The following is a 26,965-nucleotide window of genomic DNA, read 5'->3' as shown; positions in this document are numbered from 1 at the left end:
CATGTACCAATGGATTATTTTCAACCACCAGTCAACCTGAGCTGCTTGTATTTCTACTATGAAACACGGGCAGAACATTCTAACACACAGGACTAAATCTGTGAATCGATCCTGGCGCTTTCTTAGTAAGACGTGACAGTGATAAACACTGGGTCACCTTATAACCTTCCTTCACAAAGACACTTACATTATATCCAAATGACTCCAAATATTTGAATTATAAAAACAAAAGCTAATTTAAATATTACTATCAACAGCGAGAGAATAAAACCAAATATGTAAAGTACAAAAATACCTTTTTTGTGAGAAAAGAAAAAAATAAATTAATACTAGTAGTATTACATTGAATACCATGCCTTTGCCCTCAAATAGTTCAACTCTGAAGTGTAGCCTTACAGAATAACATTGCTTCACACTTAACACAGTATAGCGACTCCAGTGGTGGGAAAGTGCCTCTGCACCCAGGAGAGGGGGAAAAGTAAACAGAGTCGACATGAAATCGATGCCTAAAACACCTTAATCTTCCAATTAAATCTCTTCAGTGGCTGCGGTGAGATGGTAACTGTGATAAGTGCAGGTTGGAGTGAGGCAAGAAGGAGGAGGAGGGAGGAAGAGGAGAAGGAGGAGGTGAAACCTACACAGGTACGTCTGTCACGGGTAATTACCTTCTCAGTGCCCTCGGCTCTCCAAGCTGCCAGTCGTCTGTCTGTCAGAGAGATCAGCTTACCTCTTGTCTAGGAGTGTGTGTGTTAGGGTGTGCACTGAGTGAGTGTTTCTGATAGAGATAAAATGAGCGAGTGTGTCTGGCAACAAGGAGATAATTTGTATAAGTGTGTCAAGAAAGTGGGTGTATGAGCAGTGTGTGTGCATACAGGTGTGATGACATGATGAGCGTTTGCACAAATGAGTGTGTGTGTGCAGAAGGGAGCTGTTTGCATGCCTGTGTGTGTGTGCAGTATGTGCTGAGTGTGTGTATATGTCTGTGCTAGTCTACAAAAAAATTCATCTTTAATTGAAAAGTGTGTGTGTGTCTCTTGACTCTACAGAAAGATTGTGTGACAAGAGTGGGTAGGTGAATGAGTGTGTGTGTAGTGTAGTTCAGAGAGAGAGAAAGTGTGTGTGAGAGACTAGGAAAGAACATTTGTGTGTTTGTAAAAACTGTGAGCGTGAAAATGCGCTAAGTAAGACAGCATGTACCTGGAGAGAGAAGTGAGTGGGAGTGAAAGTGTGTGCTTCTTTGCCAGCCCCTTCTCCACACACACATATACACACACCTTTCTCAACCCCACAAAGCGGCCATTGAGAAGTGAAAAGGTAGCAGGCCGATGGGAGGGATTGTTGTGCAAACAGGCGAACACAAAGGAGGCTGGTGTGTGTTAAGAGGCGGCGGGCAGGTAATAGAGCAGACATAATGGGAGCTAAGTACCTGTAATCCTTGGAGATATCACTCCAGACAAGAGCGGGACTCTGGATAATTCCCTCCGGTTGGTGTAATTGGTCCCTTGCCAGGTTGGAGTGTGTGTGTTGTGGGGGGGTTGTAGGGTGTTTGGGCGCAGTATCAGGTGTGAGAGGGCGTCAGCTGCACTGAGTGCCTCCTATTGATCCAGGAGGGAAAGTGTGCATGTGTTTTTTGTGTGTGTTCCTGACCCAAATTCAGTTGGAGGCATCTGGCAGGGAAAAGGCACCTACCTGATTCACCAGCAGTCGGGGTGGCAGGTGCAGGAGGGGTGGATGGAAAGATGATGATGATGAAAATGATGGTGATACTCTGTGGTTAACTCAGACACCACTCTTGTCCTGCCAACACAACAAGGTAAAAAACCATCAGTATATTGTTCAATTACTCATGATATCCTACAGCTGCCTTGGGAACATTATTATATATATGCTCGAATTATATACATATGCTCCTTTTTTTTCAAATCAGCAAATTACTTGGCAAAAACTGTTAAAAAAACAAAGACAATGATCCTTATTCATGTGCAATGCTGTATCACATATCACATTTTCTACTGTTTCTGTTTGGCTGCTCTTTGACACTGGGAGCATGCATGTCATGGGAATGTACACCAGACAACACGCGTCAAACCAAGCTTAAGATTTCACCCAAACTCTTAAGATGTCACAACCCTGCCCTCATTGAATGACAGGTGAGCAGCGCACAGATAACAAAAATGAAGTTGAAAAGATAGCATTGATGTCTCACTTTTTTATTGCTTTAAAAAACATTTGTCCCTGTAAGCTGCTGAAGCATGAGTCAGTGTCAATGAGAGGACATGATTAAATTAAGGCTATGTGAAAAAATGTGTGTGTGCAATGCTTACACATGCATGCATTCCTTGCACATGTGCGTGTGTCCCATTTCTTCTGGATATCTGCTAATTGTGCATTTCATTTCTGCTCAAGTGACTCTTTTAAAGCCAAAACAGATACTGAGAGTTTGAACGCCGAGAGCGACGGCGAGGAGCAAGGACGAGAAGAAGAGACAGAGAGGATGGGGGGGAAGCAGAGATAAGAAACAGGAAAGACAGCTGCTCTTTTCCCTCTCATTTCATCCAGTTATTGGTTAACTCGGTGGAAAGAAAGTAAATGTTCAAGGGATTTCAGGTCGGCCCCTGCCTCCGCCAAGGTAGACGTGCACTCCACTTGAGGTCTAATTCAACTCTTGTGTAGTATTGATCGCGGCGGCTGCCACGAGGGAGCCCGCCAGTCTTTCCTTGGACCAAGGTAGACAACGGTGAGAGAAAAACGTGTTGTAAAATGCCTCCCTCCCTCATCCACTCCCCTGTTGATATCAAACTGCTGCTTTTTTTCTTATTCTTCTTCTACCCACTTTTGAGTGCATTCGTTGTTTTTTCCCCTTCCGATTTTGCTGCAGAGTGATGGAATACCTTTGGAAAACAGCCGCAGGGACCAGCAGCGTTCACCACTCAGACAATGTAAATTGAACAAGAACAGGAAGACAGTTGTGTGTTTGTTAATGCAAGTGTATGTGCGGGCAGGCATGTGTGGTGGTATGGGTCTTCTCCAGGGTTTTTACATGAATTTATGTAAGTACATAGGAGTACAGTGTGTGTGTGTGTGTGACCGTGTGTGTGTGTGTGTGTGTGTGTGTGTGTGTGTGTGTGTGTGTGTGTGTGTGTGTGTGTGTGTGTGTTAGTTAGTTTGTTGTCCATGCAGCAAGGGCTGAGAGCTGATTCAGCTGCACGTGGATAGGGGATCAGAGGGCGGGGAGGTGGATGGACGGTTGCAAAGAGGTGATGGTGAGGGGTGGACCGGGGGCGGGATGCGAATAGGGGGTGGGGGGTCCAGGAAGAAGCAGTACCTGCGATGAGAAAAATATGGATTCCTGTCGGCAAGACAAATTGATCTCCAGTGTGTGGGAGGAGCAGGGAGGCTCCTGAAGGGAAATCTGCTGAGAGGGAGGGCAGGAAAACAAGAAGAAGACTGGACTTCAGGTTTTCTGTGTGTGTGTGTGAAGTGGTAGCCAGTGAACAAACACAATCTCGCAATCTTTCCCAGTCAGCAGCTGTCTACAACAAATGTATGCAGAAGCAAACAACTCTGAGTCGTAATAATTCCCTCATAATCTAATATCACCCGTCATGCTCTTTTTTCACCTTGTTTAGCGACCATATCACAATTACTGGGCTTTCTAAAGAAGCCGCAGACATTTTGTGACAGCTAGGCTATGAATGACGAAGAAAACTCCACATCCCAACTCTGTAACACAGGTTTAACCTTGTAGTGTCTGAGCAGAAGACAAGATGACTATGGTACAATCGATCAGGTTATTTTGTTAGACTTTGACAGAATTCTCCAGTCACAGAAGATACAACTGTTCTTGAAGGCAAAGTAGTACCTGTTGTTATTAGTAAACAGACCTTCTTAACCAAGATAAGAATTGTTTAACCCACAAAATTTTACTTTTACTAAAAGATACTAAAAGTGCCAAAGGCAAAGGGTTATAGAATGATTTGCATTTGATGTAATGCCAATGTGTTGTGCAGGCATAAAAATTTGGATTTTGGGTTTGAACACTGGGTGTGATTCGGCTTTGATGAAGTGCTGTCACAAACAGATGTAGAATATACAGTATATGATGTAAGTAAATATGTTATAGATCAGACAGCACTTTCATATTTTCAAAAGAAAACATCTAAGGCCAAATTGCCTAACGCACACTTAAAACTGAATATTTGATATATTAAATATATTAAAGCTATTTTAAGGTGTTTACATGATCTTTTAATCCACCTGTATATGTGTGTTTAGAGTCTCTGCATTATCTACACTTTCTACTCACCTGCATTACCTGTATCTGTGCAAAATTACTACTATTATTACTAATATGCGTGTGTGTTGGTGTGTGTGTCATTACTTCAGACACCTGTTACTACCATCGGCATATAAATATATACATACACACACACACACACACACACACGCCATATAAACAGGAAGTGGGTTATGTGAGTAGAAATGCCAACTCTCTCCTTTGGGAAACAGTGCCGGTTTCTGTTTTTTTCCACCTGACATACAGTTCACTGCATCGCATTTAACTGATAATTCAGTACATTTTCATACCAGTTGATGTTCTTAGAATCTTTTTCAGCATTTGTTGTGACACATTAGAGGTCCAACTTATATCCAGGGAATGAAAACTGACATTTGCTGCTTTAAAAAACATCTACGAGGTCAAACAAATGCACAAACAAATTTCGCTAACAGAAAATAAACAGAACAGAAAGTAAACAAAAAAAACAACAGCAATACATAACATTACTACATTACTATCGATTTGAAAAAGAGATTTGATAATCATGTACATATGATGACTGCAGCACACAGGAGCTTCATGCATAAAGCATATGACAGCAAAGGTAAATGTCACACAAACACAAAAAAATCCTACCAAGCATTAAACAGGTTATCACTTCATCTCAGAACCCATAAATCAACCACAAAGAATGTAGGAGACACATTTCAGGATCCACCAAAATGCAATAACACCATTGTTATTCCTAAACTATCCGACAACTTCAGATGTTTGCATCTGTTAAGGCGGCTGCTAAGGTTGCCTCCGAGCGCTGGCTGGGCGACACGGTTATCGGCAGGCGCCGCAGATTGGCACCTGTCACGGTGCATTCAAGCCCCTGCGAGTAACACTGACAGACAGGTCGGCGTGCCAGACCTGAGGTAGCACCCGTGGGTCCCCTGGCCTCCCTGGGTGGGTAGGCGGAAGTGAGATAAAAGTAAAAATAAAACAACTGTTGTTGTTGTTCTTTCACATGCCACAGAGGTCTCTCTTAGCACATTGTTTCATCAGTCAGATAATCTATTACCTAATTTTAAACCTAAATTGTATCTTATGTAGAAAAAGTGAAAATCTTCACCAATAATTAGAATCTTTACAACATTTAATTAAAAGAATAATAATCATTTTTCTGATATGATAATAACAATGAAAGGACCATTTTATAGTATGAAATCCTCCTCAATTACACACACACACACACACACACACACACACACCTAATATGATCAAAGAAATGTACTTAAGATATTTTGATATTGAACTGAAGAAGGTAACATTTCTGCATTTCATTCTGTAATTTTATTTTGGGCAGTTTCACAAAAGTTCTCCCAGCAGGACTCCCTCATCTGTCTCTTCACAGTCGAGAAGCTGTTTGATATCCATCCAATCAGGCCAGATTATTCCTTTATTTGAATCTGAGAAGCTGCTGCTCAGGCAATCCGAGTCCAAAGTATAGTTAATGTTCATTGAATATAATTTTATCTAACCTTTAAGTGAACCACATTAGTTAAAAAACTTCATGGAGAACAGAAATCTAAATCTGAGGCAGATATATACCATCGTATAAATAGAAAAATAACTAAAATGAAAACACAGAATGAAATGATTTGTTAAGGAGTGGAGTCTTTTCTTATGGGTAAGAATGTCATCATTAAAGGAATTAGAGGTTCTTCAAACTAAAGTCCTGGCCATTCATTCTATTTTATTTATTTCTGGTTCGGACGTCGGGGTCAAAGCAGTGGAATAAGCACCTCCTTATTGAAGCAGACAAGAGCAATGATCGATGCCAATCGCGTAATCAGGCTTTATTTGAAGGGGGTCGTTGATTCTCAGTCCATCAAGGTTAAGAGTGCTGCACTTGTCACGGCGTGATTTATTATTGCCAGGCAGCAGACGAACAACGTCGCATGCCAAGGGGGGGCATGGAGACGAAGTCCTGCCGTTTGTATTAATAAGTCCAGACGTTACGTGTGAGGCGCATTTTGGAAATTACCCTTGAAAAATTAGCATGTCATGATCAATCGTCATCAAATGATTCAAGGGGCGTGGCCTGAGCTTATTTAAATGGTATTCATCATCACATGCACAGAGGGTAAACTGGTGGATTGCTATTCAGATGTCTTTAGTACTAAAGAGTTATTTCACCCTCTCTTTGTTTTTGACCATTCAAGTGTGTTAGTGTGTGGGTGTGTGTGTGTGTGGGTGTGCATGTGACTGCTCTAAGTAACTCTGATAGGTATTTCCATGCATTTACATAAGAATATAGATCACTGTCCCCTGTTTTTGTTGAGAAATTGATCAATTCTTCTGAAAATAAAACATAAAAATAAGCTAAAAATGTGAGTAATTCTTGACACACGGTCAAAACGGGACACTGAACAGCAAGGTGTGCACTTAATAATGGTGATATTTCTTTTTCTTGTGATTCCAAGAACTGAAGATCATTTTTAGCAGCTTCATCATACTCACTATGAATGAAAGTGACGTCTAAAAGCTCCAAATGTAGAATGTAAATCTTTCAGTTTGGCTGCTGTTGTGAAAGAAACGCCGCTATGAGTGATGCCTATTTACAAACAAAAGTACGCCGGGACACTCCCGCCTGTCCGTGAGAACACAGTGGTATATGGGAGACGAATGGAGCGGAAACTGCATTTTTCATCCCGTTCCCCTCTGTTTGTGCTCCCCTTACACACACTACACAACAGGGAACACATGTAATGCATCACGCCGTGATTTCTGACAGTGAGGTGGAGGTAATAACTTCAGGACGCCCGCTCCCCTTCTTTTCTTCCTCCCTCCTCCCTTCCTCCATCTGCCAAACTCAGCAGCTAGACGCTCTTATGTCAGCCATCGATCTGGTGGCTGGAGACAACTCATTTCATCGCCGTGACACGCCATGATGGAGCGGCGCGCCCTGAACCCCTCGACTTATTCCCGGCCCTGTGCTCCAGCACGCCTCCGTCAGAGAGGCAGTGTGTCCGACGCTTGGCAAGTCTATTGATCTGCCACGGGTGGACAGCCAGAGAGGCGCTGACGCCATTCTCTTCTGGCGGTTTCTTCATTTCTGTGGGCCTCGACATGCAGCCACAGCTCCCTGTCGCCATATTTCAGATCCTGACACACTTCCTGTGTGACTTTATGTGTATTAAGCTTTCTTTGATGTGACATCTAATTTCGATTTAGCTTTCAGTCTTTTGACAAACTTATATTAGTTATATAATTTGATTATTGTCCTTTTCTGTCAAACTAAACTTACAACAGGGAGTTTTTAACTGGTTATTAAACTCACAATTTAATACCGATGCCTCTATATGACCTACGTAAGCACGCATAAACATCCGTGAGAAGATTGACTATTTCTATACAGCTACTCTTAATACGATTCCCCTTGAAATCAGATGAAGAGGTGGTGGAAACAGGGACCACCAGAATCAAAATGAAACTGAAAAATTATTTTTTAGATTTAATGTCGTGCATTTTTGTGCAAGTTGTGCAATTTTAAAGTCTTTTGATCAAGTTTGCACGTTGCACTGTGCAACAGGACACCTTTTTCGTCTTCTCATTATAGCTACATGTTTTACTATGTGTTTAGCTTAAGATTTGATAGACAAAGGGTTTGTACAAAAAGCCTGTATAAGTGCTCCAGAGTCCTCAGTCACTTATCTTACAACTCTAATTAGGAATATAAGGAAAAAGATGAATGAGTTTGTAATGGCGGATAGGCAACTAAACAAGTTCTTACAATTTTTTGTCAATAAAATTACCACTTCTAATAAGGAAATAAGAAGGAACAGTTAACTACATTCGGTGGAGAAGGGCTTTGTTTTTTGAGGACTTGAACCCATTACTCTGGGAATAACACACCGAGCCCAGATAGGATTAATGCCTAGCTTTACCCATGATTCTACCCTGGCAGTGTTAGTGCCCTGCCTCCGTCAGTTTGTTGTGTTTGGTGTTGCAGCCCCGGGGCCGTCCAGGTCATCCTGATTTCTGCACAAGTGTTGAACCTAACACCTGACCCCGAGGCTTTACCAAGGAGATCCAAACCCGACATGACACATGACTACAAACACTAACGCACACTCCCCCACCCCTTTTTTTGCTTAATATTGCTTGTCTTAAAAACCCACAGCTCCATATTCATGGTGTCAGACAGAGAATAAAGTGTAAGGTAAAATAAAAAGACTGATTGTGTGCTCATTATGATGAATGTGTGCAAGTGTGATTGTATAATTGTGTGGGTCTGTGTGTATGTGTGTGCGTGCATGTGTGTGTGAATGCTAGACTCAAGTCAGGGGCAGTAATGCAAATTGTCCTGTCACTTCATTTATTGTGGGATGGGTAGATGTGTTTGTGTGTGTGTGTGTGCGTGCGTGAGTGTGTGTGAGGTGAGAGAAGAGGGGAGAGGGAATCAGACCGATCTCCTCACAACCACACACACACACACACACACACACACACACACACACACACACACACTCACACACACTTTCCTTGGTAGAACCTCGGGGCTAAGCTGAGCCTCAACCTGAACTTGGGAGTTCATTTTGTTTCTCTACGTCTGGAGCAAAAAGAAATAGCCTAGGGATATTTCAAGCATTTTTTTTTTGTCTTCTTCCCTGCCTGCCTGTTCACTTAATGTTTCAGTAAAATCTCTGGAATTACAGGCGGAAAGGTAATTCGCCAGCGAGGAAGCTTTATTTTCCAGCGCTCCCAATTGTTCTGACAGCCAACCTTGTTCGTGAGATCTTTCCTTTTGGCGTACATGTGTTTTTTTTTGTGGTGTGTGCAGTTAGGGGTGGAAGTGTGGAAGGGCGCTAATAAATCAGACGAGGCAAAAGATGAAAATCATGAAAATAAGACCACAAGAAAAGGTTAGGGGAAGCTCAAATATCTCCAGCACTGGAGGCATCACAGAAAGTACATATCTACTGGATTTCCCAAAACGGTTTAGCAATCCACCTCTCAATAATAATAATAATAACAACACACTGTTTACATTTGAGTGTTTTTCCGCACAAAAAAGCAGACAAGCCCGAGGATGAAGAGAGCTGCAAATTTAAATCATTCCTTTTGCAAATAGAGGACCTACCCCTTAAAACCTCTATTACAGGTATAAAAAAACCTTATCGTCGTCTTTGTGGCTTCCAGTGCTCTTGCTACGTGTAAGAGCACGGCCTCTGAGTATTAGCAGAGGCGGTTTAAGAGAAAAAGTTCATTAAATACCTCGGGGATTAGCTGCCAGAGTTGGCCTGGCGTCTCGGCTGGCAACGGTTAAACCTTTTGCACCTGCTTCACCCTGTACTGACATCCCACTGCTGCCCCTCTCTCTCTCTCTCTCTCTCTCTCTCTCTTTCTTTAAAAAGGAGGTTTTGAGAAAGTGCATTAAGAAGAAATCCAAAAGAAGAACCTCAAGCCCCCCCCCGCCCTCCCCACAATCTTCACCTGAATGGTAATGAAATCAGCCAATTTAGCCTGAAACATAAAGTTTGGGGGCTCGGATGGATGGCATCGAAGCATGCACTCAAAAGTGGACTTCAAAGGGGGAGAGAGACGGAGAGCTGCAACCAAGCACGGCGGCGGCAGCGGCGGCGGCGTGAGGGGAGAAAGTTCCAGAGAGGTGGGCAAATCTGTAAGGCGCTGAAGCTGAGAGGCAGAGCTAGTCACCTCATCAGGCGTAGATTTTACAGCCCCCGTTGCCCTAATCCTGACAAGCCGTCCGCCATTAGGGAAGCTGCACCTCCCTCCCCACACCTCCAACCTCCTCCCTCCTCTTCAACTTCTCTCCCTGTGTGCGTTATCCTCACTCTGGAGAGGGAATTTCATCTCGCTGCTGAAGACGTCATGCAGAGGATGAGGAGATGTGAGCGTATTTATTTGATTAACGATGATGATGACGATGAGAGGGCCAACGAGGGCTCTGTGTAGGCTAGATGATTAGGACTCTCTCTAAAAACACACACACACACACACACACACACACACACACACACCCACACACAAACACTGTTTCTGTTTGTTTTCTAAGTGGGATCCAAATCAATATTCCAACTCCAGGAGCCTTCAAAGGCATCCAAAAGTAGCCAAGTGAAAATAGTTGTTTGGGAAACAGCAATCGAAGCACAGGAGCACTGAATTTTGTTTGGTTCAAAACAAAAAAATATGATCATGGAAGCACGGACAAAACACAAACACACAAACAATGCAACGCAACAAACCACATTTGGGTTTAATTAATTGCTTAATGCCAATAGTATTGCTGTAATGTGATGCTAATTACAGGGTAATTATGTAAACGATGGTTAACTATGATGATCAACGCTCAAATTAGCATTCAAATCATTTCAGCGAAGGGCCCACCTCTCATAATTGCATTAAAAGATGTACACAACTTTGAAATGTAAACAGAAGAACCTTTTTTTTGTGCAGATGATGTGCTAATGCCCTCCTCCCCCTACTCCAACACTATACACACATCACCACACACACACACACACACACACACACACACACACACACACACACCCTTTCCTCCACCTCTGTACTTTTTTACAGGCAGAATCCACAGAAACATCTGTTAAGTAGGAGCAAATGTCAGCTAATTATTTCACCAAAGCATGTTTTTAATTGATCAACAGGGGAACAGCTGTAGAGTGGGTTCGCGCGTCACGGCTCTCAGCGAATGCAGACAGAGGCGGGGGGGGGCTAGGGCTAGGAGGAGGAGGAGGAGGATGGGGGGGGGTGGTTATCTGAGACGAGAGAGCACCGTACCCTCCAACCTCATCCTCCAAACTGTTGAGAAAGGGTCTGACCCACTGCTGTAATTACTTATTTCAGCTGAACCAAAGTGCCAACCTGTGAACGATGCAAGGAGCGCTCATGTTAAACCTTGATCAAACAGATATTAACAGGTTCATATTAAATGCACAGACCTTTTTTTCTACATTTGAATATGCTGTGAACAAAGGTCTAATGCTGCTCAGTTCAAATAGAATATTTCTGTTAAAGCAGACGACTGTTTCTTCTTTTCCTAATCTGTGTCCTCTGACGTAAGGCAAGGCACTCACACTGTAATGGTTAGCTGTTCGATTCCCTGTTTAATTTGTCCACATCTGTGCACGACCTGTACTTCAACACACCAAGAGAAATTGTTCCAGATGTATCAGACACTTTGATCAGTGTATGATTGCCTCTGAATGTTCAAGCAGGAGAAGAGTAATGATTAAGGGTGTTTCTATTCATAGCATCTCTCTGAAGGGGGGGGTTGATAAGGCTGTTAATCAATACCAATGACTCAATGATGACTTGGCTGGATCCTGAGATTTATTTCAAAGCTCACTTTCAAGCCTCTATGTTGGCACTCGGTAAGGTTTCATGTTAACTGGTTACCTATAAAGGTTTCTTACTAGATTAAATGTTTGAAAATTTTTACTGAAGGATGACAGACGCAGCTGTTTTAAGAAAATTGGGCTCATGAAAAGTTAAAACCAAATACAAAAGTAGTCAAACTCATGAGTGTAAAGCTTAAAGAAATCCTGTTTTTTTTTGTTTTTTTTGTCATTTGTCTGATAGAACGTGATCACATTTAAAGGTTTCATTCCCTCAACAGGTGAAGCAGGAGCTCCATTCTTATATAAGCAAATAAATAAATAAACAAACACCCTCACAGCACCATGAGGCACTCTGGATAAAGGTGTTGACTGTTTTACATGTGTTTTGTAACTCGCTGAGTTTTCATTCAGTGAAAACACAAACAAAGATTACGCTGACCACTTCCAGGTAAGTCTGTCTCATCGGTGAAAAATGCCTGCCAGGTTAGGAAGATGTGATTTGTTGTGAGATGAGCTGTTTTTCAGAGGGCAAACAGAGTGTTGTTTTTCTGCTCCTATTTCTGTCACATCCAGGTAGGGGATCATGGAGAGGTGGCGGCCCAGAGAGACACACAAATCTGGGTTAACCGCTGTAGATGCTGTCCCTTGAGGGTGTCTGTGAACTGCGGAGCTCGAAAAAAAGGAGTCTGTTACATGCCTACCTACCCTTTATCACCCACGTAACTGTGAGACTACCCTCACAAACAAACAGCAGGAACCTAACAAGCAGCGATTTACATTGTGAGAAACCTCTGACTTAACAGTGCACGCTGTCATAGGTGAGCTCCGGTACTACAAAACACCTCTGGGTTTCACACCACTAAAGGACATGGTGATTATAAGATGATTTCAGTATGTCCTACAGTCTGCATTTGAAAAGCCTGCGTACATGATTCTAGTCTACAGTCTGAGGCAAAAGTCTTTTATCATCTAAATATTGAGGAAAAAGCAGAATATCTTGGTTTTTGGCATTCAGAACAAGCTGTAAACACTGACATAATATCACACTAAAATGTATAACAGTACAATCAATGTATAATCAATCACTGTCCCCTTAGCTATGCTCAGCAACTTGTTGCTGTTTGGTGCTGGGCAGGTAGTGCACAGCGGGTTTATCAGTGCTCAGCTGCCGGCTGTGTCTGGAAACAGGATCGACAAAAAACAATAAAAACCTATTATATTTAATTAAAGTATTTTTCCTCTATTTTTTTTCACCTTCTATATGCTACACCAAACTACTATGAGCATTTCCTAAGTGGGATGTTCGCTTTCTAGTTGTCCTGTGGTCAACTCCGCGTTCCTTCACAGCCATGGTGAAAAAAGTAGAGAAGAAGAAAGATGAAGAGCGAGAGGAGGGAAAGAAAAGAGAGAAATCTTCCAACTGGCAGCAGTATGGACTAGGGGAAGCTCAAGCATGACTAAAAAGTACATTCACTGCTAGTCAGTGAATTTTGCTCCCTATTTGTCACTGCCACCTTGGAGAGCAGTAAGCATTAATAATACATGGGAGCTGGGGGAATCTATTAGAGGCTACCCTTGCGGAGAGGAATCAGACGGAGGCTGGGCGCTGGAGCTGTTAGGAAGGGAGAGTGTGAGTGTTGGGGTGGGAAGACAGAGAGATAGAGAGGAACAGAAAGCCTGGCTGCTCCAACCATGCCCCTCTTATTTATTGAAGAGATTTTTAGGGGGCCGGTGGAGGTGTCAGGTGTGGCTCATGTGATGCATCATCGGAGGGAGAAGGAAGCAGAGGAAGAGAGAGTGCCGTGGTGAGAGGAACCTCAGGACGTGGCTGTAATTGAGTTCATTGATCAAATAGAGAAGGAAGAGGGACGTGGAAATAAAAAAAAAATACTGGACACGCTGTTATCTAACAGTGCGTTCAAGCAACTCAAACCCAAAGAAGTCTGCTCATGTTGTTCGACCTAGGAAGTGCAGGCTGATTTTAACGTCCGGCACCTTATTTTAACCAATCAACTTTAGGTGGTTTGAGATGCCGTGCTCAAGGCCAAAAGCAGCTGTTATTCTTGCATTTTGTACTTTTTTTTTTTACATCACTTTGTAGTGAATTAACACAGATGACAGAACTGAAATAAAATGAATTATTTCTAAGCAAGAAAGTCCGTCACTGCTGAAGCACCCACCATGGGGAAAATGGTTATTCTGAGCTAAAACAGCTCAATTTAACAAGGGTTTTAATAAGTGATATACAATATTAAAGGAGCAAAATGAAAGACGTATTGGAGTTAGGTAATATTGATTGCCATTTCCCCAATATACCAAATAAAAAATCTTATCATTTATAATCACATTTATAATAAATTAGTAGCAAGATTATCTTTTTTTTAACATTTGAATGATTATATTTGGACATTTTTTACAACACGGACAAGGAGACCCTGGTGCCTCCCTGTGTTGCCACACTCTCTTACCCCCCTCCACTATTTTGGCCAGGTCTAAGCACTTTGTGGAGGTGGGAGGGCGCAAAAAGAAAAAAAAAGAAGGAGAAGGGAAAAAAACGTGGACCATTTGTTGCTTCAGATGTGCTGCTAATCCTTTGATCGAACCTCTTATGCTCTTCAAACTTGCGACCGGGGCCAAGCTACTAATGAAATTCTGAGGCCGGCAGATAGGCCTCGAGCCGGAGCGTGACAGAGTCCATCTGGTGTGCTAAAGTCCCCCTCTGCTCTCAAACACACTGCTCAATGCAACTCTATGGGAACACTTTGAAGTGTTTCTGCAATGTTTAAGCTGCTGCACTGGAGCCAGATCTCTCTGCTTCTACCTGAAATTAATGCCACATTATCCATGATTACTTGAATATTAATAAGTCATTACCGAATACATTTTGGAACATTGCAATAAAAATAAGGACATTAGAATAAAACTGTCAGCCGGTCCAACAGTCCCTACACTAATTTTTCATCATGAGCCACCTGTTCAGATTCGGAGGGAAACCTGCTGGACTGCTTTTTCCGCACAAAACAGGAGGAGGGCGCTGTTCTTCCAGAGCAAACGGAGATAAAGATTTTAAAGCTTTTGGTGACAACAGACGGTAACAGTAGTGAAAGACTACCAACATGGCTGTCCTGTTCAGGAAAAGGAAAAACATTTGACTTATGGGAAATGTCCTAAAGTGAATGAACTGTCTTTTGAGAATCAAACATTCACATTCCTTTGTGCTTTATCTGATTGTGTTGTGCTTAGAGCTAAAATTACTAATTAATCAATTAGTCGATTGACAGAAAATCAATTTACAAACAAGAATTCCTCAAATTCTCTGCATTCTCAAATCTGTGATAGCAAACTGAATGCCTTTAGGTTTTGGATTGATCTGGAAGACATCGCCTCGGGCTTCGGGAAATTGTGATGGGCATTTTTTAACTATTTTTTAAGATTTTATAGACCAATCAATGAATCAAATTACAGTAAAAGTAAAGTATTTTTTGCCCAGACAGTACCGAAATAAACTTTTTTTTTTTCTACAAAGCCCTTTTTTTCATTTAAGAAACGAAGCCAAACTTTTTGCATGTTAAATGTTAAATCCTACGCACAAGCAGCCTTTCAAGAACCTTACAGCCTGAAATGACAAAACTATGATTTAAATCAGAAACTAAGTCCAAATCCGAGCAAGCATTTGATGTCAGCTTTCAGTGTACTTCTTGCTTTTGATACTTGGTCCTGTGAGCACAATGTGGTTGGCACCAAAAAAATATTGAGTTTCGATATATCACATCCTACCTGTGATGTGTTGGCAGCTTGTTAAGCAAACCTGAACAACCTGGATGCAGCAGTGTCACTGCCTCAAAGAAAGACTCTTTTCTCACGCCAAAATTAAGAATAACTTCCAGAGATCACAACTTGTATGACCTATGAACCCTGTTCTAAAGAGCACATCACAACAAACCGCTGAATAGGTTTTTTCCCTTCATACCCATCAAGTCCTGGACATAACCAATACATATTTGTTTTCTTTTTCATACATTTCCACACTTGACAGACCTGTGTAGGAACCCTGATCTGACTGGTAGCCTGTGTTTGAAATCATGCCTGGTTGCACTGACCCAATCCATACAACACAAACACACACACACACATACACACACACACACACACACACACACACACATAACTCTCCTCAGTGCCTGAGAGGATGAAATATACACACACACAAAGTCATACATGCAAGGATGCGTGTCGATGCGATTGCTAACACAAATGCAGTAAAAGGGTAAGGAACACACACTCCCACACACACACACACACACACACACACACACACACACACACACACAGACACACACACACACACACACTTAACCATACAGTTTCTTATGCCTGTAGGAAAAAGAAAAGAAACAACAAACCACCTGCTGTGAACTACACACTCGTTCTGTTTGTATTTTCTTCAGTTTGCTGAACTTGCTCTATTGATGTTCTGTTTGTCTGCTTTTTCACTTTTCAAACTTACTTCAAAAGCAACACTCTGTCTGCTCTCTCTCTGTTTGGTTTCCATTAAAAAGCGGTTCTCAACATGAGGATTCAAACAGGAATGAAGGGCCGCAGCATGAGTTTTGCGATGTTAAATTATATATATTCATTATCTATCCATTTATAATGTTTTTAGTCTTGGTGCTTTCATTTCATTATTCTTGTACAGCAATGAATGTCCGCAGCCTCTAGCTAAGTGGTATAGACATTGCTTGAAAAAAGGTTAAAAAAAAACATGAATTGTATAAGTTCAAAGGTCACAAGTTCGAACATGCCTCCTATATCTCAGCTCGGGTTATTTGTTTCTTGCACAGTCCAAAGGTTAAAAAAGGCTTTGTGGTGAAAAGGTCACATATTCATCTTAACTGCTCTTTACAGGGTCACAGGTTTTTTTTTAATATACATAAGTTCAGTTACTACAACTCCTGACTATGATAACACCTACTACTGTACAAATGGTTTATGTTGTTTATTGTTAGCTTGAGTAAAAAGGAGTACTCCCCTGATTTAATATTGCACTCATGTAACATTGTCAGACTTATTAGAAACTTAAGATAAAAACATTTGGATCAAAATTGATGCAGCAACGTATTTGTTTTATTCTATACATTGTCAAAATAGATAATAGAGAGTTCAGTTAATGTATTCTTGAGCCGGTCGTTTCAAGCGGAGATCAAGCAAGGCCTCTAAATAGACTCTGATGTGTATGATCGGTTAAGTTCCCCTTTTAAATAATATTTATTTTACTTTTTCATTGGACTGACCTCATATTTTTTCTTTGTTTTTCTTTTTGCATGCTAGCAACGTGGCTCTAGGGATTGCAATGGACTGCAATTGCTCAATTGGTCCTCAACTGGTCTGGTCTTTTTGCCGAGCGTAACGTGGCATCGCCTCACCTGCCACATGGGTAAGAGCAATGACTAAATACCAATATTCAGTCAGGAAAGATATCGGATTTCATTTTACTCTAATTATAGGAAAAGAAACATAAATGTTTGAGTTGTAAAGTTTTGAACCGAATACTTCCATTTTCCTCTATTGTCCCATACATTTTTAGTGTGAAACAAAGCAGTCTTACTTCAATGCAGAACCAAAACAACCATTTTCCTGTCGACAGTTCTAACAAAAGGAAGCTATCAATGGCTACACATTATGTGGGTACAATCACATCAACTGGACTGAAGATGATGCAGTATGTGCCTGTCTCCCAGAAGTGTGTAGCGATATAGAGCCCTGAGGCTCACACTAAATCTGGTCTCTCACTGTTGGAAATTACAGCAATAGTGTCACAGCTTGGCGGCTTCAGATATCATCTTAGTGACCTGCGAGTGGTTTGTGTGTCTGTGTGTGTCCTAAACAACAGCCCCACTGTTTAGGAAACCATTTAGGAGGGGTGTTACATCATTTGAAAGCCATCAGGCCATAAAGACGCATGGTGCAGCATCTGAACACTGATGTTCTGTTTGTCTGCAAGCCTTGACACCTTCAAAATAAAGCAACAAAAACACATCAATGCTGAAGTGTACAAACTGCACTAGGTTAATTGCTCATTTTGCATTTGTTACTTTAGATTGTCTAAAGCAATGTTTCCTCCCAAAGTACCTAGGACTTTTAGTTCCAGGAACAGCTTTTCAAGCGACTTAAAAGATCCTTTAGCCTGTCTAAAGACCTGCGAAGAGAAAAAGCGCTAGCTGCTTCTATACGTTGTTTGTGTGACATTACAACACCTGGACTTTGTTGTTGGATGCTTTTTTCTGTAACTCTATCATGTTGATGTGTCAATATACAAATAACTAGTTTTGTGACTGCAAATCTTAAAAATACTGCAAGTACTCGACCGATTGGAAATGTTCAGCACTGTAAGTCCCACCTTAAGGTGCCTAATCCCTGGGAAATGCTCCTGCGTGGAAACGCAGCTAAAGATTCCCACATGTTTTTGTTGATGACTTTACAATATATTCTTGTATTAAAACTCTGACTGGTATTGTTTTAGGTGTGCAGGGAAAATGAATGAAACAATAAGGGAGGCAGATACCCCCCACATTCACCTCCTCCCTCCCTGTTTCTCTCTGTGCGGCTGCTGAAGGAGGCGGCAGTGGCCTGAGCCAAGAAGGAGTTCACCTAGGGCTGGGATTTAATGAAGGGGGGTAACTGTGTGCAGTCGGATGGTTATGGGGGTTTAGGGAAGTAACGATAGGGCTGTGTTGTTTGTGTGTGTCTGTGTGGAAGAGGATTGGGGGGGTTTGTCTGGCTCAAACAACCTGGATTGGCCTAATTCTATGTCCCTTCTGTCTAGATGATGAATGAATTTGAGGGGTTCAGAAGTGCCAGAAGTAGTCACAGAGACCGGACGTGAGGACATTTTGGCTTCTTCAAAGGATCCTACTTTTTGTTTTTGGCACAGGTTTTGGGTTAAGATTAGAATTAAGATTACATTTGCTCTGAGGAAAAATAGGGCAATGTAGGTTTAAGATGACACAAATGTTTATGACCTGAGTGTACTGACAGGTCTTCCTGTTATCTACTTAGTAAGTACATGCAGGGAATATATGTTAAATTGTGTGAAATTAAGGATGTATGATTAAAAAATGTTCAGAAACTGAGCGGATTTGTTTGTATTACATGTACAAGAATGTGTAAACATGGCGAGGAGAGTGGGTGTGTGTAAGTGTGTGTGAGAGATAACATAGGGACACTGATGTTGAGTGTCTCTGACAAAGAAAATATGATATTAATCTCTTCATGTAAATATTATTTCTGATAAACATATTAGAGTAAATCACATTCAGAACTACAAACCTCACATATCCGATCTTGCAAGAAAAATCCTATTGTATTGTTTCAGTTAAACTAAACATAACATTTTTTTTGTATTAAATATACAAACAGATGTTTCTATTCTTGTATTTATTCTGCAGCCAGACAGCAGTGTTGCTTGATAGGCTTTAGAGCAGGACAATGAGATCTAGGGGATAAACATGCAATTTTATTCATAGAATACCATCTTTACCTTTCTAAAGTATACTTTAGTAAGAAGCAAACTGATGTGAAGTGACTACTGAAGATGTAGTCTGCTAAAGAGACACTATTTCTGGAAAGATATGTTGCTGTTGTTTTTTTTTTTTTTAAATGTCACAAAAATAAATATATCTATATATATATATGTATATACATTCACCTCTGTCATATTGGGGTGGAGACAAAAGTCCCAAAGGCAAATGTCTCAAAATCGGGACGAATAAAACTAAAACTACTGTTTCTGCATGCCTAGATACCACAAGGGGTAAGAGAGAAAATGTGCTTTTTATTTGTAATTTGGGTGAACCAACCCTTAAGGCAACAGCGACTCTTGGTAAATAAAAGCTTAAAATATAATCCACCTATATTCACACTGGTGGTTGTTTAAGTGATGATTACTGCCTGGATTCACCCACCTTCTGATTCACCACTGCATCACCACTACTGATTTGTATCTTTAGAGAAAAAAAGGTGGGAGAAATCTTTTTTTGACACACAAAATAGCAGATAAATTGAACTGAAGTGGGTTTTTAAAAGGTAATTGTCTGGAAACGTAAAAGTGTGTCTTTTTATCCCCTTAATCCTGTTAGATTTGGATTAAGATAGCAAGCGACGCTCTAATCTGTTCTAAGGTGTGGAACAAGGGATAATGGAGATTGAAGAAGATATGAGCGCAGCACAGTTAAGGAACTGAGTACTATGCTTCTCTATAGTGAAGGTTTCATTGAATGGTGCTAAAACATAAAAACTACAAAGAAAAATAAGAGAAAAAAAAGACACTACCCATAATGTGTGCAAGTAAAAGTAAAAATGCAATGACAAATGGGACAAAAGATCTCAAAAGATCACTAAAAACATTATGAAGACAAGTTAATAAACAACAAAATATGCCTTTGAGACAACCTATAATAAGACAAAAAGAGGAATAAGTTATCTTTATGCTGCTGTCATGCTTTTTTTTCTCTAAACTTCAAGACAGAAAAGGATTCAGACATTTTTCAACACTATAAAACTTCATTTCTCTTCATATATCCATCCTCATGCCAGTTCATGAGGAAGTAATTGCCTTTTATTATGTCAGGGCCACAGACATTTTTGACACTGTTACTATTGCTCATCACCTCGCAGGACGACTCCTCGCATCGCTGTTTACCGCTTTGACAAGTTACATTATTCTTCCGACACAATACTGTCACGTCCCCCGACAGTTCCTCTGCGCTCAAACCAAATCTGGGAGACGCCCCGATGTTTTCCATCTCGCCAACAAAAGATATCACTTTCTTTTGGGAGACTGCCGAGGCACAATGAACTATTGGCTGGACAAAAGTTGACACATGTAACAACACAAACAAACTCACAAACACACTACGATAAAAAGGATTTCTTTTACTTTTGTTTAGTTTAATTCCAGTATGATATGAAAAAGACAAGGATGCTCATCAGAGTAATTCTCATAACACTGATAGTGATAAACGCAGTAGCTGTCATAGCATTAGCAGAAGTAATAGCTGAGGTAGTCAAATGAGTATCTTTCCATGAATAATCAGGTGTATATGATGTAAGCAGGTCACAGTTATCTATGTGCAGTCAATGATTTTGAATATTGTAGCACATACAGTAACAGTTACTGCTCGACAATAAACTGAATGTATTACGCCAATTACAGCAATTAATACTTGACATCTAACGAGAAGTTCAACCAACCAAACTGCTCTATTAGTAGCAGCTGCAGTAGTTAAATGTTACAGCTACTATTACCTTTGAAAATATTATTTTTATTATATTATTAAATATTTCTTGATTACTGTTTATATTTTGTGTATTATGAATGAAGCAATTCCAAAAATACACTGAATGATCATGTATTTAAGCATATTTAAGGAATTACTCTTTCATGGGTAAAAACACTTGTCTTTATTCTGCTGCTGTACAATTGAAAAATCTTCCTTCAAGCCTAACATTTATCACATCAGAGCACACCTTCAAAAGTAGCCTTGAAAAGATGGTTTCTCACCAACTTGTAGCCTGATTTATATTACGAAGAGATATTGTCTCGACTGCTGTTACAGTTATATAGTTATCCTATATTTTAATCATCAAATACATTCAATCAATCAAGGAATCAGTCAACTAGTTCTAGTGGTATTAATAGCAGAAACACCTGGGGGGCAAAGATGCAACAAAGGTTCTGGCGAGACACAAACCAGGGACGCTGCCATTCATGATGAACTCATAGGCCACCAGGACACTGTCAGTAATACAAGCAGTAGCGGTGTAAGTAGTAGAAGCATTCATAGTATGAATTTTAAAGGCTAGGTAAATAAATCTATAAGTAGATAAAACATTATGAAATCACTTGCAGAAAGAGCAGCAGGATAAATACATCAGTATGGATTTTACTCTACCCATCACTCTACTGTATATTATTGTACAATGATACTGTATATGCATATCCGTCACAGTACCAGTGAATTAAACGCAGCTTCCCTAGACAAGAGTTTATCGTCGTGAGTGTAAACACGCCGGCACAGGGAGGAAGGTGTAACGGAGGGGATGTTGTGGATGTAAGATGCAGGTTGCAGATAAAAGCCGTAATCACAACAAATGACCCCTTATTATTACAGATGTTGAGGATAACGTTAAACGTGGGAGAGAGCCTGAGGGGGAAAGGGCCTCCACGGTGGTTTATTTTCCTCAGCAACAGGACAAAGAAAAAACAAAATACCAGCTTATATGTGAGATTGCACCCACGCCATTCCCAGGTTACCCCAGATCGACCACAGTTAAGGTGCTCTTTGAAGTTTTGGAAGTATTGTTTGTCTGCCACCCTAAGACAAATCATTAACTGAAAAAGGGCACTTCTACTTCTTTATATCCACTTATACATAGGAAACTATATTCCATCTTTGCTGCTCAGCGCTCACTGCTGTGCCAGTTTGGATCAAAACGTGGAATGTACTGTAGATCTATAAAAAAGTGGAATGTTAATTATGTACGTGGTTTATACACGTACTTCTCATAATGGTGTGTATGCTTCCTGTGTACTTCAGGGGGTATCAGCTGGAGGGTCAACACTGGAGGTGGGGGTCATGGAAGAGGACACCACTAGTCCAGGTTTTAGATGGCTACGGTTTCAACTGAGCAGAGGCTTTGTAGCGTGGGATATGAAGCCTGACTCTAAAGCCGTAGGAAAATAAACCCAAACAGGGAGGAAATGTTGGCTTATCTGAGCTCAGGAACACAGCAAAGGGAAGAGATTTTTTTTTTTACATGTTCAATCCTCTCCCACCCTCCTACACTCCTATCCAACTCCCAGAGGCAATTTCAGCAGCACGTTATTATGCATTCTTTTTAAGCCATAAAAATATCTAATACGCCTCTCCTGTATTTAAGTGAAGCTTACCTTATTACATTATTGTGTCACATGTTTGCTGCCCTACAAAAGCCAAAGAGTGTGAGCTGTGTGGGCAGTGAAACTGAGCTGATCTCCTGCTCCAACAGGAAGTAGTGGTGGTCCAGGAAAGGATTATTTATCATTTAGTCGTATTTATGAGCATAATTTGTTTCTGCAGTGAAGTCAAAACTGTACTGCTGACCTTTGATCTTACTTCTGTTTGTCTTTTCTCTCCTTGTGGGAGGGAATGAGCAGACCTCAAGCTGTCAAGGCTAGATTTCCAATCAGGCAAAATAGGCAATTGCCCCGGGGGCCCCAGAAGTCTAGGGGCCCTGACAGCTCTGAGGTTACTGTATGTCAACTGGTTTGTGCAAATTTAATTGGAAGTTTGTAAATGTACATCACTAAAGCACAATATAAGCTGATATAATGACAGCCTTAAACCATGTCCTTTTCCATTATCTAGCTGCATTTTCTGTCAAAATTTAATATTGATACTTTCGTTATTTCAAATTTGTGTTATATGTTGCATAATATTACATTTATGTGAAATTACCACACTACAAAGTAAATATTCCAGCATATAAAACTGTAGATGCTGCAGACAAATGAGGTCCAGGAGATGTTTGAGGGGTGTACTGAGGTATATTTTTAAGATGACTTCACACCTCATTGCTGCCCAGTACAACAAACATCGGCACCTTGCTTAACCATCTGAACCATGCTGTTGGGGGCATTACTCATTCACTTTTTCCCCCAAGACTGTTTTCTTAACTGGAAAAATCAGAGAACTTTTTTATTACAATGGGCAGCTCCCAGGTGTGAAAATGGAGCAATGTATTCTTCACACTCAGCAAAACCTTCAATTAAAGTTTTCAAAATATGATTTAAAGGAAGCTGCCCAAATAATGTACTCACAAAATGGTAATTCTCTAAACCACAGGATAGATTTTATTCCAACAAGCGATTCATACCAGATTGCCACCTCAGTGTAAGACCAATTCCCCTCCAAATCTTCAGGAATGGCCTCTGGCCACAGCTGCCAGGCTTTTCTCACAGCTGTGGAGCGTGCCACATCCATCTTTCCCGTGGAAGTCGATTCCTCTGTGGCTTGGTCTTGTCAGCCCGAGTAAACAGGGTTTTGATAAATGGAAGTCAAGGTGTGCAGTCACCTGGAGCCACCGTTCAAAGTCTCTTGCTCATTTCTGCGTGAGAGTGTGTGTCTCTGTGTTTTTACAGCTGCGAGGTGCCTTCGCTGGAGTCCTTTCCCCTACTCCGTTAAATTTCTGCCTGATCCCTTTACCCGCTGGCATGAATTGATTCAAAATACACCTTCAGAAACTCCGTTCACGCAGTCCTGGACTTTATCACAAAGCTGAGTCCGAGGTAAAAACCGGAGACACACATTTGCAAAGATTACAGCCAGAAATCTGCAAAGACTAACAAACGTAATATGTCCTGAACTTCTTTACCTAGGTGGGCCAATCATCTCAAATCTGCCTCCCATTTAGTTTGTGTGTAGATCTTAATGTGTATTTGTGTGTCTTTGTGGACCACTAACTGTAGAAAATTACAAAAGCTTGAGACCGACTTTGTATTTTCTCACAGGAGTTGGGATGAAAAAGCCAGGATGTTACAAACCGAAGATTTAAAAGAAACTGTACTCTTCTGTATACAAAAAGAAACACATGAAAAAGGAAACTCACTGATCTTAATTGGTACCGTTGCTTCTTAGTTCCACTAACAAAAAACATACAAAGTATATTTCAAACGTAAGAAGATACTAATAAGCTAGATCACAAGCAGAAACAAGATAATGTAGCTTTCATGATCAACAATACCTTCCATTCCTCCATCATTTACATTTAAAACCATTTCAGATAACACACACTTTATTACTGCTTGCTGATGCAGTGTGTCCTCAACAGGAAATGTAAGATATGGTTCCTTTCTTCCCTCCATCAGAAGACACAAAGCCTTAAAAATGTGGCAGAGTGAGGCATGTAAAGCTGAAAAAGCTACCTGCAGCAGTGGCTGTTACATGAGCTGGGGACTGTGACATGATTTATGGAGAGCGGGGGACTTCTCTGACTAAACTGCTGTGCAAAATCTGCACAAAATTAAATTTAAATCATCATCAATTTAAGTATCATCTGAAATGTTTGAGTCTGACCTCTGCCACCTACATCCGGGTACTGTTCATAAACTATAACTCAGAATTTAATATAATCATCCCCACAACGGTTGTTAAAATCAAAAACAGACTTTCAAAGTTACTGACAATCAGCACAGCAGTGGGAGGACACAACCCTGCTCTACTCATTATACACCAACGACCGTATTTCCCACTTAAAGATGACTAAGTTTGCTTATGATACAAATGGGGGGATTTTCTTGTATTTTGCTGAGACAACTTACAGGAATGAGAACTCCATTTGGTCAATCAGTCTGGAATTTCATCATCATCCAGAAGAAAACTGCCACAATAGTACTTATCCTGAAGTAGTCTGCATCCTAAATGCTTCACTGGTTGTATAAATAAGCACATGAACTTTAACTTGTCACTTTAAGGGGAAGAGCCATAGGGTTGCACTATTGTCTTCATTATATTGTTACTGTATTGTAATTCAGGCAGAGGGTGTTTCTATGTAAATATACTAACTAACTAACTAACTAACTAACTAACTACTAGGTACTGAAAGCTACACTAACCTGTCAAATGTTATACCTGCTTCCAGAATGTCAACAATTTAATAACACCAAAAAAAACCTTGCATATTCAAAAGCTGCTACAGTCAGCTGCTCTGAAAACAGGACTCTGGTAACTGTATGATTGCAATAGTCTAAGCAAGAGCAGCTCTGTGATTAAAAAAGAGCACTTGATCATCGAGGAGCACAATAGGGGCCTGACCTTCCCGAGTCTACAAGTGGGCCGCGGGCCCCCGGGAGAATCTCGCAGCGACTACGGATCTCATTTCAAGACATCGTGATTAAGTGCAGGCAGAGGCCTCAACAATCTCAGCACATCCTCAAGAATTCAATGATCTGCAAGATATTGAGGAGAATCTGATGATAATAACACACTATTTGCCTCTTTTTACCATTTGCATACATGCATTTCTTATTTTTTTGGGACACCCTTCTTTCGAGTAAGTTTATAAATTTTTTGCTGCCCCTCCACTTCAAAGACATGTCAGAGTTTGAGGTCAGCTACAGAGTAGTGTTGCTCGAGTGATAATTCCAGTTTGGTATTCACTTTGTGATTTTCTTTTGGTTATGATAACATTGTACTCCACAAAGTAAAAAGGATCTGGGGAATAACAACAACAGGTAGGACGGACGAGAAATAAGATGATCAGGTTGTAAACAAGCAAACAGTTTAGCCAGATTACTTAACCACTTTATTTGGGAGTAAACTGAAATAGTAATAATCCCTCTCTGAAACTGACATTTTGGATAATAATTTGACTGCTGTTTCTTTGTTCTCTCTTCTAAATAATTTAGGCTAAGCCGCAAGTTTATTTACAACCTGTCGAATCATCTGGCTGCTTGTGTTTCCTGCCCAATCAGACCTCTGTTTAGCAATGTTGCAGCATTGCCAGATCTTAGCAATTAACTTGGTGATTACAATGCTATTATTATAGGATTGATGTCCAAAACTGGGCCAAAAAAGTCCCAGGTTGTATGAAACTGGAATTTACAGTAATTCAGGGGCAGAGGGGAATTTTCTGCTTCCTATTTTTCTGTGTTCCATGTGAGAGAGATCAGTCGTACCTTTTGCATCTTTGCCTTGAATAACTTTTACCCCCCTCCCATCGACTCCCATCTGTAGTCAAAGTGAGGTCTGCTGTGAGTTATGTCAGATGGAGCGATTACCAGAGAGGGGGCCAGGAGGATAATGACTAACAGATGTAGGTCGCTTGCTCTTTTTCTCACACATCCACTTTATTTCTCTTCTGTTTTGATATTAGTTTTTCTCTTTAAGTTTCTCTCTCTTGCTCTCTTCTGTCTCCCTAAATGTTCTATCTTTTCTCTATCGTTCTGCCGTTCTCCTGACTCTTTCACTCTCTATTCCTCACTAACCCTCTCCATCTCCCTCTGGCCACCCACAGCTGTCCAGTACAAGGTGCTGGCGAACACTCCCTGGAGCGGAGGTGCACTTGTTCTTTCCCGCTGCTAAATAGCATGCATCAATCACGCAGGTGTCTTTCCACCAACGGCGGGAGGCCTCTTAACGCATTGCACATGCAGCCAGAGACAATCTATCAGCAGACAGGCAATGTTAATGTGGGGCTGGAGCCAGGTTTTATGCATCTGCAGTCCACTCTGTCATAGTAATATCAGTGGAAAGATACACGTTTACCACTCAGGGTGTGT

At 40.9% G+C, this 26,965-nt stretch overlaps 1 long non-coding RNA gene across 2 annotated transcripts in view; it reads right to left on the bottom strand.

Moving 5' to 3' along the window:
* Positions 1 to 26,965, bottom strand: part of LOC127378604 (uncharacterized) — a 62,915-nt gene that overhangs the window by 9,957 nt on the left and 25,993 nt on the right. Inside the window, exons 2-3 of one of the 2 annotated variants that reach the window (XR_007888108.1) lie at positions 1,690 to 1,797; positions 1,433 to 1,595 (exon numbers count right to left, since the gene is read on the bottom strand). This is a non-coding gene — a long non-coding RNA (uncharacterized LOC127378604). Of the gene's footprint in view, positions 1 to 1,432; positions 1,596 to 1,689; positions 1,798 to 26,965 lie in introns of those variants that run through there. The other variant, XR_007888109.1, reaches the window with a different exon arrangement.

Source organism: Dicentrarchus labrax, unplaced genomic scaffold (assembly GCF_905237075.1).
Source record: "Dicentrarchus labrax unplaced genomic scaffold, dlabrax2021, whole genome shotgun sequence".
Taxonomy (NCBI): Eukaryota; Metazoa; Chordata; class Actinopteri; family Moronidae; genus Dicentrarchus; species Dicentrarchus labrax.
This window is presented reverse-complemented; position numbering and strand designations above follow the sequence as displayed.